Below are 15,326 nucleotides of genomic sequence, written 5' to 3'. Positions count from 1 at the left end.
TTTTGCTTTCCCTTTAAAAATTTTCCTTTCAGAACTAGAACTGCCTAGACATTTACCTTACCATCAGTGCAGGCTCCAGGCTCTGGTGAGATTTAGAGGAACTATTAGACTGCATGAATTGGATCGAAGATCGATAATCTAGTATGAGAAACCAGACGTAACAAGAGACACTGAGCCCCTGGTTCAGGTCCTGCGTTCATCCTGACTCTGCAGAAACCAAGGAGACAGGGATGTGCTTCCAGCTGGTGTTGAGCTCCTCCTGCCCTTTACACTGCATTCTTAAAGCAGAATCAAAACAAATGCTGAGCTTTCCATACTGCTCTTTAGCTTTGAAACAACTTAGAGCAACTGAAACCATCTTCACTGTAAGTAAACGTTGGCAACATTTTGATTTCAGATTCTCATAGCCAAGTCTTCCTTATACCCATTAAGAATTATTAATAACGTAAAAATTGGACCAGATGATTTCAAATAAAATACGCTAAAATAAAACATTACAATCCAGTTAGAGTAGGGGGGAAACAGAAATATCACTTCTGCCCAAATCTATAAAGAACATTCCATTACCACTGAACCATTTTATTAATCTTAACACAAATTAATGTTAGGTAAACACAGTAATACTGTCTACTAAGCAGTCTGGTAAAGTATGGGTATCAGCCTGGGCAAAAAAACAGTAGATTAGCTTCCAATTTACCACAAAAAGTGTTTAAAACAATTTTTAAAAAATTATTTATGGGACCAAATACTTTTAAGTGTTTCCTAAATTACATCAAGACAAATGTGTTTGCTGGACAGAACACTAATACTAGGTAAAAAAATATTCTTAGTGTACTTTTAAAAGAGTATTTTAATTGCCATCTTGAATTAGGAATTCGATCAGACATATTCCTTAGAATATAACAGATTGATAAAATGCAACAATTTTCTACCATTAATAAAGATAACAAGGCTCCAAAATAATTCCCACATTTACTGAATCCTCATCATATACAGGAACGCCTTGCCAGGCAATATGAGAAGTACAAAGACAGTGAAAATGTGACTCCAATATTCAAAACAGTCCTTTCTGCAAATTTCGATCCTCTCCTCAAAAAAATGACCCCCTGCCCCGAACACAGACATATACATTCTTCAGGTTGAAAACCCATTATATTAAGAATGCCTTCTTACAGGAATTCTTATTTTCACAGCAATGTAGCCTGATAAATTCCTCACTATGCATATACAAGTTCAGCTACAAATGCCCCGCCTCCACCCACCTTACACATCCTTCTGAGGAACAGTGCACCCTAGAGAAGTCAAAGCTAAAGCTTAATCAAGGATGGCATGAGATAAAGGCTATAAATCTTCCCAAAGGGGCAAGCCTTTCAAATAGACCAGAAAGTGCTACTTGAACTAAAAACAACTCTATGATCGAAGAGTTTTCTGTTACCAATTATTATGTTCAAATACAGAAAGAACTCTGAAACTTCTGCTTAACTTATTTAATGAACAATTAAGTATAGTCTGGTAGGGCCCATAACTTTTAAGATAATTCAATGCAGTTTTATTTTATTTAGGACTGAGCATGCCCACACCATCTCCTTTCACTTCATAGCATTTCTGTATGAAGGCAACGACCTTTCCCTTCAGACCTATCAAAGCCCTCGACTATTCTCAGGTATACATAGCATCAAGGCACCTTTTATAGTCTTTAGTTCTAATCTAAAAATATTATCTACTTATAAATTTTTTGTATTACATAAAAAATGTTCCAAACACTTCCAAAAACAACCCAAGAGTCTCATCAATTTAGCTGAAAAAGCAAAGAGGAAGATCTGTACAATTTATGTGTATATACATGTATGCATGTATGTAGGTGTTTGTACTGTATGTGTTCGTGTTTATTTCTTATTTCTCAAAGACAAAGATGAGGTAATCTAAAGCTAAGCACCAAATAACTTCCTTCTTTTGCTTGGAAGAAGGGGAGATCTTCAAATCGCTTTATTGTTTTTAGCTAACTCACCATATAGCTGAAGTCTAGAAGAATCTCATCTTAGAAATTCTTAAGATTTCCTCTCTAATGTCTCTGAGAGATTTCTGTAATTAGAAGTTAATGAGCACTGGGGGGTGGGGTGCAGACTACATAGCACAACAAAATCAGCAGACTGTACTTTGGAACTATAATGTACAATAATATCACCTATTCTGCTTTCATTAAGTGCTTTTTATAAATATAACCAGAACTTACAATGTTGAAATGCATGGTATGTGAAATTATGTCTCAATAAAGCCGATATACGCAAACAGAACTAGGATTTCTATTTGACCTAATACAAAATTATCAAAAACATTTAATTAGTCCCTCCTACTCCATGCTCTGCATTAAACTACAAACGGGCATACTGCCCATTCCCCAGCATGGCAGACATACAGAAGATGAGGAGAACAGACTATTCTCAGTTTTTGACAGCACGAAATTCTCCAAACTTCCCAGAGCATGACAAACACACATCACTTAAATATAGGTAAAAAATAATATTTAAAAGAAAATTATTTTATTATCTAGTGTTTGGGGAATACGTAATTTCATTCTTTTCATTAAGAATTGTACATTTTCAGCTACAAAGATTAGTAAATTACAAATCAAATTTCATGAAAATGTCACTGAACTGTCCCAATTTTTGCTACGTCTTTATTGCACACTGCTCAAAGAAAACTTCTGAAAGTTTAGACATTACTTCATAGACACGTTTTTGTTGTAGACGTGGTTGGTTCAATAGGATTTGGCCCATACGCATATAATTTAAAGTTTTAGCCACCGCATGTTTTCTACTTAAAGTGCAGGGAAAAAGCATCATAATACATGCCACAAAAAAAAAAAACCTTACAATATCTGAGTTCTTCACATAATTACACTTTGAGCACCTTTTAATGTCAGGGGATAAAAAGAACGTAAGAATAAGGTAGAAGAGTTGGTAGACAGGGAAAGACAAATGCAAGTGTTAAAATCTCACTTTATGGGACAAAGGCCAGGAAAAAATGAAAAGTTCCAAGAGAAGATAATCAACATATACATGTTTTCTAGGTTACTGACATCTCACAATGCCTCCAAGAGTAACTGAAGCTTTCTTTTTTTTTTTTTTTTTTTGAGACAGAGTCTTGCTCTGTCACCCAGGCTGGAATGCAGTGACACGATCTTAGCTCACTGCAACCTCCGCCTTCCGAGTTCAAGCAATTCTCCTGTCTGCCTCCTGAGCAGCTGGGACTACTGGCGCACACCACCACACCTAGCTAATTTTTGTATTTTTAGTAGAGACGGGGTTTCACCATATTGATCAGGTTGATCTCGAACTCCTGACCTCAGGTGATCCACCCACCTCGGCCTCCCAAAGTGCTGGGATTACAGGCGTGAGCCACCACACCCAGCCAAAGCATCTTTCTCTTAGTACTTTTTTTGAAAATTTAACAAACGTGTATTATGCCTTCTGTCCCTTTCTTCTTCATGAAGACAAATAAAAGGACAGCTGAAGCCACTCTGGGAAGATTAATTTTATAAAACTAATCTGTAGTATCACCATACATTCAAAATTGAATGAAATGCACAATTAGCCTAATAGTGAAACATAATTACAGATAAAGTGTTAATACACTTCTTAAAACATGAAGGCCTAAGAATGAAAGCCACTATATTATATATTACTAGCTAAACCGTTAAAAAAATAAAAAATGAACATATATTATTCCGTAAGCTGGGCCAGGAATACAGTTTACGTATTTTGAAGCCACAGGTCAATGACTCACTAGGGACTTCACAGCTACTATGGAACTCCATTGGTTAGAATTTAGAGCTGGCTCATAGATATTTAGAAAACAGACTTATTTTTTCCCCCATATATGGCACAGTTTTCAAAGTTTTGCCTTATTTTCCTTTATGACATAAAATTATAATGGTCATTAACTTTGAAAAGAATGCCAAATGGTAAAAAAAAAAAGCCAGGACTTACCTGAGCCCACATGGGCCAGCCCAACACTACCCTGGAGTTCTATGGTAGCTGTGACATCACAGCATGGTTTATGCTGTGGGGTCAGGGTGGACCTGGAGTCAGCTGGCACAATTTCAGGAACCCTTAAAGAGAAAAGTTCGTTTTAAGTGGTAATGTTCAGAATGTCCTTTACCATGGTCAGAGAAAGATGCAGATGTGGTTTTCCTCTAGCCAGAGTTTAACTCATTTAACTGGTTTTCATATTAAAAGGAAACTATACCACCCAGTAATACTTTTTTATATCATAAGCATTTGGCTATAGTTTAATCCTGAACCTGGAGATATTCACAGCAAACTCTTTCAAAACTAATGAGCTGTTTTTTAAATAAAATGACTTCAATATTTTTTAAAGTGTACCTTCAAGTAGGCAAAAGCACAGCAACAATCTCAGAAATAATTTGAGCAGGCCAAAACACCTCCTGATTGTATTTTCCACATAATAATAGCAACAAGTTAAGATCTACTATTTCTATTCCTAGTAACGGTGCTACAAAACAATAACCTATTCAAAAACTCAGATGAAAATCAAAATTATAAACAAATTCTTAAATTTAATCTATAACATATCAAGACTAGCTTCTATTCAACAATCTCACTGTCCATTACTAAAACATCCTCTTTAGAAAAATAAAAGATTCAATGAGAGAAGGAAGTCAAATAGTCACTAATTAAAGCTTTCTAAATTATCTGTAAGTTGTGACAAACTATGTCAAATATAGTCTATACTACTGAGCTCTTTTCTCCTTACATCTTTGATCAGAGTGTTAACAACCCACTCTTGTGAAAATATAAGTCCCCGAAGTCATGAAAAAATACCTAACCTAACAGATACCTTCGTAAGAAAGAAGATCCTGCCAAGCAGGAAGAATTGCTGCTGAAAGCAACATGGCAGGACTTAAAGGAAACATGCCACAAAGTTATCTTTGGGACAAGTGATCAGAGATGGGGACAAATGTTAACAGGGCTGAAACAGATGAACATGAGTTCACATCATGAGTCACTTAAAACATTACTGAAAATATTCAACTGAAAGGAAATTACGGTTCTTAAAAATCTTAGGTTCCGGCCGGGCTCAGTGGCTCACGCCTGTAATCCTAGCACTTTGGGAGGCCGAGGTGGGCAGAACACCTGAGGTCAGGAGTTCAAGACCAGCCTGGCCAACATGGTGAAACCCTGTCTCTACTCAAAATACCAAAAAAAATTAGCCGGGCGTGGTGGCGTGCGCCTGTAATCTCAGCTACTCGGGAGGCTGAGGCAGGAGAATCGCTTGAACCCAGGTGGCGGAGGTTGCAGTGAGCCGAGATTGCGCCACTGCACTCCAGCCTGGACAACAAAGAGCGAAACTCTGTCTAAAAAACAAAAACAAAAAACAAAACAAAAACTCTTAGGTTCCAAAAGTAGATTTTGAAACTCATAAAATAGTGTATGCCAAAACCACATTCACCACTGAAATCACATCCAAAGGTTTTTCTGACTTCAAAATAAAAATTTCATTTGCCACACTGCCAAGTTACCCTGGCTGAATTTGAAACTAAATTTTAGATTTTTATAATTATACTATATCTCAGGTAGGCCAGGAGAAACTGAATAGTCTAGCCTACCTTTTTTTTTACTAGAGGGTAAATGAACATTTTAAAAGTGGAAATGGGAGGCTGGGTGCAGTGGTTCACACCTATAATCTCAGCACTTTGGGAGGCCAAGGCAGGAGAATCGCTTAGAGCCCAGGATTTCAAGACCAGCCTGGGCAAGATGGTAAGATCTCATCTTTACAAAAATTTTTTAAAATTAGTCAGGCATAGTGACGCATGCCTGTAGTCCCAGCTACTTGGGAGGATCACCTGAGCCCAGGAATTCGAGGCTGCAATGAGCTATGATCACGCCATTGCACTCCAACCTGGGTAACAGAGTGAGACCCTGTCTCTGTTTAAAAAACGAAGTAGGGGCAAGGAAGAAAGGATAAAAGGAAAAACTTTCATAATTTATTATAACTTTATACTGTTCATATTATATACATTTAATTCTTCTAGACAAAAGTAGACAGAATTAAGACAGAAAATCATCAAATTGGAAGAAATGTTCAAAAGTAACCCAGTCAATCTTACTAAGGTCTCCAATTAGAAACACTAAACAAGAAAGCTCCTATAATTTGCCACTGAAAAAGAAAGTTCATGGCTTCCGTAGACACTCATAGCCCCATAAGCATCCATCCCCAAAAGTTTCAGACCCCATGTATCCAATAATCCATCAGGCATCCTCACCACAAAACCTCTTAAAAAACCTAAACTTTCCCTCTCCTATGTCCAGGAAAAATGATACTGTTAGCCAATCCAGATGTCCAAACCAAAAATCTGGCTTTCTAAACTCCTCATCTCAGCCCAGTATCAATTCTTCCAAGTTTTGCCAATTCTACTTCAGTCTTTTTCAAATAAATCTCCCTTTCCCCATCTCCACTGACTCTACCCCAGCTATACCTGGCTATACCTAAGTTGCTATCATTTACTCTACTGGTCTGCCATCTCAAGTGTTGCTCCCTCCCACTCTATTCTCTACACTAGGGTGAGTGTGGTCTTCTTAAACTACAAATTTAATTACGGCATTCCCTTTTCAAAGGTTGACCACTAGGCTGGGCGCAGTGGCTCACACCTGCAATCCGAGCACTTTGGAAGTCCAAGGAGGGCAGACTGCTTGAGCTCAGCAGTTCAAGACCAGCCTGGGAGAAACCCAATCTCCACAAAAAATTTAAAGAATAAGCCAGGCGTGCTGGCATGCACCTGTAGTCCCAGCTATTTGGGAGGCTGAGGTGAGAGGATCCCTTGAGCCCAAGAAGGTTGAGGCTGCAGTGAGCCGTGATTATGTCACTGCACTCCATCCAGCCTGGGTGACAAAGTGAGATCTCATCTCAGGGGGAAAAAAAAAAAGTTTACCACTGCCCTTAGGCTAACAGCTAAATTCCTTAACCAGGTTAAGGAATCAACCTATTTAACCAGGTTAAACAGTCCCAACATTCCCTACAGGTTCTCTCTCACAGTCCTCATTCTACACGCCAACCATCTGACTTCTCTCGGGTTATTGGACATGCCTTGGTCTCTCCACCCTGGATTTTTAACACATAAAATTCTCACTAATAGAAACACTATTCCTTCTTCTCTTTCAAGTTTCAGCTTAGATGTCATCAAAAGTCCTCTCCAAATCTCCTAATGAGATTAGGTTATATGCTCCTTCTAGGACCCTGTACTTCCTCTGCTGAGCTATCCTGGCTTGCTAAATTCTACTTGCCCTATAAACTCTTTGAGAGACATGACTTCTTTCAAAGTGCTTGGGAGCACACTCAGGGAGTACCTGAATGCATGAATGAATGAACAAAGAAAAGGTAAAAGCTAAGACAATTTTTCAAAGTAACTGAGGCCAGGTGCCAAGGCTCACCCCTGTAATCCCAGCAATTTGGGGAGGCCGAGGCCAAAAATGATTTTATGTTGCCCAGACTGGGACTGGAGATGTGTATTTTTCATATAGATTTCATGTAACTTGATAAAATCACCAAAGAAAGTGAACGAAAGTGAACAAAAGACATGAATCAACAACTCACAGAAAAAAATGCAAATGATTAATAAAATGAGACAGCATGCCATTCTTAACAACAAACATCAGCAAAGACAGCTCCCCAGGGACTCCCAAACTGTTGCTAATAAAGAACAGGTTAATTTAAGGTGCAGCAATTCAATGTCATATTACACATTCATTTTTAAAAGGTAACATGTTGATTCAAAATATAAAGTTCAATGAAAAAGGATATACAATATAATCTCAACTATGTAAAAGTAAATAAATGCAAAAAAATAAGACTGAAAATACACAAAAAATCTGACAGACTTCCTCTAGGCAGTGAGATTACAAACTATTTTTATTTTTTCATAGCTTTTCTTATCTCTGAAATAGTCTACAATGCATATAGTCTGCTTTTCTTTGAGATGGAGCCTTGCTCTGTCGCTTAGACTAGAATGCTTAGACTCATCATAGCTCCCTGAAGCATCAAACTCTTGCCTCAAGCAATCCTCCCACCTCAGCCTCACATATCTGGGACTACTGCAGGCACCCTGCCACCACACCCAGCTAAGTTTTTTATTTTTAATAGAAAAGAGGTCCCGCTACGTTGCACATGCTAGTCTCAAGTCGTCTGCCTTTATTATTCAAAAATGAACTAAACTCTCAAAGATCGTTACAAGAAGTCAGTACAAATGTCTAAATTTGGTGAAAAAGAAATAATATATTTTCATCAACTGAGGAAAGGATAAACAAAATGTGGTATACACATACAATGAAATATTATTCAGTCTCAAAAAGGAAGGAAATTCTGGCTAGGCGCAGTGGCTCACGCCTGTAATCCCAACACTTTGGGAGGCCGAGGCGGGTGGATCACTTGAGGCCAGGAGTTCGAGACCAGCCTGGCCAACATGGTGAAACCCCCGACTCTATTAAAAATACAAAAATTAGACACACATGGTGGCACACACGCCTATAGTCCCAGCTACTTGGGAGGCTGAAGCAGAAGAATCCCTTGAACCTGGGAGGCAGAGGGTGCAGCAAGCGCAGATTGCACCACAGCACTCCAGCCTGGGCAACAGAGCGAAACTTCCTCTCGAAAAAAAAAAAAGGAAGTAAATTCTGACACAGATCACAACATAGATGAATCTTAAAGACATTACACTAAGTGAAATAAGCAAAAGGACAGATACTGTATGATTCCATTCATGAGGTTATTACGACAGTCAAATTGATTGACAGGAAGTACAATGACAGTTGTCAGGGGCTGGAGGAAGGGGGAATGGAGCTATTTAATGGATACAGAGTTTCAGTTTTCCAAGATGTAAAAAAGCTCTAGAGAGAATGGTAGAAATGGTTACACAACAATAAGAATGTACCCAATGCTAATAATATACACTTAATGAGTAAAATGGTATAAATTTTATCTTATGTATATTTTACCTCAAAATAAATTGCAAAAAAAAGGAACAATGATACAAGGACATTATGCAGAGGTATCGGAGGTGCTGCCTCAAATAATATCACCTATATAGTATTCCTCCCTCCCCTAAAAAAGATAAATGTTTAAACTGAATCTAATCATAAGGAAATCCACAAATCTAAATTGAAGATCATTCTGCAAAAGTGGAATCTTCAAAAATGTCAATCATGAAATAAAAAAAAAAAAAACAGGTGCTGTTCTAGATTAGAGAAGACTGAAGAGACAAAACTACACACAATGTATAATCCTTAACTGAACAAGGTGGGGCAACAGCAATTACTGAAACTATTGGTGAAACTAAATATAGACTTTCAGTATTAAATTTCTTGGATAATTATACTGTGTGGTTATGTAGGAAAAAATGTCCTTGTTCTTAGGAAACACATGCTGAAATATTTAGGGGTAAAGTGTCATGATGTCTTCAGCTAACTCTCAAACAGTTCAGAGAATACACACGAGAAAGACATACAGAGACACCAAATACAGCAAAGAACTGGAAAATCTAGGTCAAAGGCATGTGGTGTTCAATATATTACACTTGCAACCTTTATACAGGTTTTGAAATTTCTCATTATAAAATAATGACAGGGGCCAGGCATGGTGGTTCATGCCTGTAATCCAAACACTTTGGGATGCCAAGGCAGGTGGATCACTTGAGGTCAGGAGTTCGAGACCAGCCTAGCCAACATGGTGAAACCCCGCCGTTACTAAAAAACACAAATATGAGCTGGGCGTGGTGGCGAGCTTGCCTATAGTCTCAGCTACTTGGGAGGCTGAGGCACAAGAATCGCTGGAGTCTGGGAGGCAGAGATTGCAGTGAGCCAAGATAGCACCACTGCACTCCAGCCTGGGCGACAGAGCAAGACTCCGTCTCAAAAAAATAAAAATAAATAAAAGTAAAATAAAAGAATGACAGGGAAAATAGTGGTTGTCTATGCACAGCAGGACTGGAGGTAGAGAGAAGAAGAAACTATTGCATTTCTTTATATTTGCATTTCTGTGCTGCCTGGGTTTTTTTTAACCGTGTGCCTAGTTTAACGCAACTTTTTAAAGTTAGTTTAGATCCCAACAGTTCTCTAGAGTCAAAACACATCCTTTTATACTTGATATTTAAAGGATACATCTGGATTTCATATTTCAATGTGTTCATTTAATACAGTACTTTCTTTTTTAAATGAAAGCCGTTACTGAATCAATGCTGCATATTCAAATGTCAGTTATCACATAATCAAGAATCACGTGACATAGTCCCTTTCTCAGCATAAAAAGGCACATTACTTGTTGGCAACCCTGTGTAATCAATCATTTCTGAAAGCCGAGAACTACGTCTCAGACATACTAAAGGCAACCAAGAGAATACTGGGGCTTTATTTCTGCCATCACTGCCCATTTGCCTTAACAGAAACATTCATTCCTGGAAGCTTTCTTTTTATCACAGGTGTCAGGAAGTACTTTCAAATCCCGGACCAAACGGGCCAGCATCATTTAATAGTAGAAAGGGAAGAGGTGAAAAGTGTGAGTGTGCACACAGGCATGTGTGTTCCCTACAGATGAGAATATTTTACGTTGCTGGAAATTCTCACAATTCACTTAAAAATCATGACATAAAATGTTATTTTATATCCAGTGTTCCAAGATCAAAACAGGAAATCCTTAAAAACTTGAAAAACAAAAACTACCTGAAGATAATACTTATTTCATGTTGCTAAAAATAACTCTATTACCTATATGAACTACCTTGGACAGGAAGTAAACCCACAATCACGAACGTTTGTGGAGTGAAATGATCACAGTCTTCATAGCTACACACGCATCACACTTAAAAGTATCACGCAAAGTTAGCCAAGGACTACAAAGCATTGCCAGTATTCTAGCACTCACTTTCCTTTTACGGATGCAGGCCAAAAAACGCTACAGAAGTCTGTATACATTTTGGATCCTATTAAAAGCTTTTAATGTGTCCAGGCATGGTAGCTCATGCCTGTAATCACAGCTACTAGGGAAGCTGAGGCAGGAGGATCACTTGAACCCAGGAGGTGGAGGTTGCAGTGAGCCGAGATTACACCACTGCACTCTAGCCTGGGCAACACAGTAAGACCCTGTTTCAAAAACAAACAAAAAAACAAAAAAAACAAAAAAAAAACCTTTTAATGTAACATTTTTAACTCGAACCATTTTTGTTTTGTCTTTAATAAAAGGACAATTAGATGGGTTTTGGTTGTTCGTTTTTGTTTGTTTTTTTGAGACAGAGTCTCCATGGCCCAGGCTGGAGTACAGTGGTGCAATCTCGGCTCACTGCAAGCTCCACCTCCCAGGTTCACGCCATTCTCCTGCCTCAGCCTCCAGAGTAGCTGGGACTACGGGCGCCTGCCACCACGCCCAGCTAATTTTTTGTATTTTTAGTAGAGATGGGGTTTCACCATGTTAGCCAGGATGGTCTCGATCTCCTGACCTCGTGATCTGCCCACCTCGGCCTCCCAAAGTGCTGGGATTACAGGTGTGAGCCACCGTGCCCGGCCAATTAGATGGTTTTAAAAGTTCAAAACTATTAATAAGATGCAAGACCTGTTTACTGGTTCTGCCTCCATTCATATGTAAAACAATGTATTAAGAAAAAAGGGGCCAGGTACTGTGACTCACGCCTGTAATCCCAGCACTCTGGGAGGCCAAGGTGGGCTGATTACCTGAGGTCAGGAGTTCGAGACCAGCCTGGCCAACATGGTAAAACCCCATCTCTACTAAAAATACAAAAATTAGATGGGCATGGTGGCACACACCTGTAATCCCAGCTACTAGGGAAGCTGAGGCAGGAGGATTGTGTGAACCCAGAAGGTGGAGGTTGCAGTGAGCTGAGGTTACACCACTACACTCCAGCCTGGACAACAGAGCAAGACCCTGTTTCCAAAAAAAAAAAAAAAAAAAAAAAACTTTTAATGTACCATTTTTAACTCAAACCATTTTTGTGTTGTCTTTAATAAAAGGGCAATTAGATGGTTTTAAATGTTCAAAACTATTAATATGATGCAAGACCTGTTTACTGGTTCTGCCTCCATTCATACGTAAAACAATGTATTAAGAAAAAAGGGGCCAGGCACCGTGGCTCACGCCTGTAATCCCAAAGCTTTGGGAGGCTGAATTGGGCCGATCACTTGACCCCATGAGTTTGAGACCAGCCTGGGCAACATGGTGAAACCTCGCCTCTACAAAAAAAAAAAAAAAAAAAAAAAAACAGGAATTAGCTGGGGATGGTGGTGCACTCTTCTGGAACCAGCTACTCAGGAGGTTGAAAGTGGGAGAATCACTTGAGCCTGGGCATTCGAGGCTGCAGTGAGCTGTGATCAACGCCACTGCACTCCAGCCTGGGCGACAGAGCAAAATCCTGTCTCCAGAAAAAATAGAAAAGAAAGAGAAAAGAAAAAAAAAGGACACTAAATCAGAAGAGTATCTTTCAGTAGAACACTAGTTTGGCATCAGCAGACAATCAAAGTTCATAACCCAGCACTTAAAAAGTAGCCATAACTGTGAACAACTCCACGAATTTCCTCTCTAAACTCACAGATGTTGATCTCAAAAAATGACATATTAGAACACAGATCTGCAACTGAGCTACCAACACAGAAGTAATGATGACTGCAAAGCAATCCACAGTACAGGAAAAGTTCTAAACACTGAAAGACTGTCCAAACACCTTTGGTATACCAAGCCAAAAACAGGCCTACATGAGCAGAGCAAACAGAACACACACTACTACAGAAACACCACACACAAAAAGTCAAGTCCAAATAATGTGACCTAACCATGGAATGCTGTAAAATATTAGCAAGTAGCAGATTACCCTGGGCCACAGCAATCAGCTTCATACAGGCATATTTATTTCGCTGACCTGAAAAAAGGCAGGGCTGAAAACACTAATATTCCCAGGCATCAAACATAATTCAAAAGCTCCAGTAATAACCCCCAACCATATCCAGCAGAAAGAAACCCATTACCATTTGTGTCTTGGAAAGGACAGCTACTTCCCATACTAGTCAGTCCCTCTGTACCTCAACTTCTTTCATTATTAACAATGGCTCTGACCTCCTCTAGGAACTGGTGAAAATTAAGTAAAATTTTTCTGAAATTGTCAAATTAAGGTATTATTTGTTGGCTGGGCACAGTGGCTCACGCCTGTAATCCCAGCACTTTGGGAGGCCAAGGCAGGAGGCAAGGTCAGGAATTTGAGACCAGCCTGGCCAATATGGCAAAACCCCGTCTCTACTAAAAAAAAAAAAAAAAAATTAGCCGGGCACAGTGGTGTGCACCTGTAATCCCAGCTACTTGGGAGGCTGAGGCAGGAGAATTACTTGAACCTGGGAGGCAGGGGTTGCAGTCAGCCTAGATCACGCCACTGCACTCCAGGCTGGGTGACAGAGCAAGACTCCATCTCAAAATAAAATTTAAAAAAATACTATTTGTTTAGGGCTGGGCGTGGTGGCTCACGCCTGTAATCCCAGCACTTTGGGAAGCCAAGGTGGACAGATCACCTGAGGTTAGGAGTTCGAGACTAGCCTGGCCAACATGGTGAAACCCGTCTCTACTAAAAATACAAAAATTAGCTAGGAATGTTGGCGGGCGCCTATAATTCCAGCTACTTGGGAGGTTGAGGCAGGAGAATCACTTGAACTCAGGAGGCAGAGGATGCAGTGAGCCAAGACCACGCCATTACACTCCAGCCTAGGCAACAAGAGCGAAAACTCCATCTCAAAAAAAAAAAAAAAAGATATTATTTGTTTTTAAAAAAGCTATTTGTATTAATTTCTTATTGCTGCTCAAACAATGATTACAACCTTAGTGACTTAAACAACACAAACTTTCTGTCTTAGAATTCAGGAGGTCAGAAGTTCAGCAAGGCTCTCACTGAGCTAAAATCAAGGTGTTGGGAGGGCTGTGCTCCTTCATGAGGCTCTAGAAAAGCCTTGCCTTTTCTCCTAGAGGCTGCTGGCATTCCTTGCCTCAGGGCCCTGCAACTCTCTCAAGCCTCTGCTTCTCTTCTCATGGTCCCATCTATAATCTTCACTCTCCTGTCTCCCGCTGTGATTTACAAGGACGCTTGTGATTACACCACCCACCCAGATAACCCTGCCATTTAAGAAACCTTTAATCACTTCTGTAAAACCTCTTTTGCCACGTAAGGTGGCATACTCACAAATCCTGGGGACTGGGACGCAGGCATGGGGAGGTGGGGTGTGGACATTATCTTGCCTGCCACTCTATTTATATTGGTCATGCAAATCACCCAAAAAGCCCAAAGAGGGAGTAGAGGGAGATGAACCTATAAGGAAGTCAATGGGCAAGTTAAAAATGTAAATTTGGACACTATAACTTATCTCATCAATAGTGTGTTTTTATTTTTTTGTTTTTATTTATTTATTTATTTTGAGACAGAGTTTCGCTTTGTTGCCCAGGCTGGAGTGCAGTGCCATGATCTCAGCTCACTGCAACCTCCGCCTCCCAGGTCCAAGAGATTCTTCTGCCTCAGCCTCCCAAGTAGCTGGGATTACAGATGCCCACCACCACACGCAGCTAATTTTTGTATTTTCAGTAGAGACGGGGTTTCACCATGTTGGCCAGGCTGGTCTTGAACTCCTGACCTCAAGTGATCCCACCGCCCCGTCCTCCCAAAGTGCTGGGATTACAGGCATGAGCCACTGCGACCAGCAGATAGTGTGTTTTTAAAAACACCAAATGTTTTGTGCCTTCAGGTAAGTCATCAATAAAATATCCTTGTGAAAGAAATAATTTTTAAAGCTAAGGAGTAATGAACTAGAGAATAGAAGCCTCTTCTATTTTTTTCTTCACAATCGTTTGTATGCCCTGAGTTTTCTCTCAAGTTAAAAAGTCACCCCAAAGATGTCTTAAATGGGCAAAATCACCAGTGTCCAATGCAAGGATTTCCTTTTCCGTTTTGACATGGTAATTTTCTTGGTAATATAAATCACTTTAAAATCATTCCAGTTCAAAGGAATATAATCTCTCAAAAACTAAATGGACTTTTCCTTCACAGAAGTTAATTTAATTTTGTTTGGATTATTGTACAACTTCCCTTTCATTATACCAGGCACATATTTCAACAGTAGAAACTTTTTTTAAAAAAATCATTATAGAAGATTACATTTTGCAACGGTTTTGTTTCTCCAGAGAAAAAAGTAATACTAATTTAATAATTTACTTGAGAAAAACCTCTGACAAATTGTAAATGTCCATCCATATACGTAATTCTTAATATCAATACCAAA

At 39.3% G+C, this 15,326-nt stretch overlaps 1 protein-coding gene across 6 annotated transcripts in view; it reads right to left on the bottom strand.

Moving 5' to 3' along the window:
* ZRANB1 (zinc finger RANBP2-type containing 1) overlaps window positions 1–15,326 on the bottom strand; it is a 72,708-nt gene that overhangs the window by 21,755 nt on the left and 35,627 nt on the right. The window contains exon 3 of one of the 6 annotated variants that reach the window (XM_063781200.1): window positions 3,990–4,111. The exons of 3 other annotated variants lie outside the window; for them this stretch is intronic. The gene's annotated coding sequence lies outside the window, so the exon portion shown is untranslated. Of the gene's footprint in view, window positions 1–56; window positions 619–3,989; window positions 4,112–15,326 lie in introns of those variants that run through there. 2 more of the 6 variants (XM_063781202.1, XM_063781201.1) reach the window with 2 other exon arrangements.

Source organism: Pan troglodytes, chromosome 8, assembly GCF_028858775.2.
Source record: "Pan troglodytes isolate AG18354 chromosome 8, NHGRI_mPanTro3-v2.0_pri, whole genome shotgun sequence".
Taxonomy (NCBI): Eukaryota; Metazoa; Chordata; class Mammalia; order Primates; family Hominidae; genus Pan; species Pan troglodytes.
Note: the sequence above shows the minus strand (reverse complement) of the source record. Positions and strands in the feature narration are given on the sequence as shown.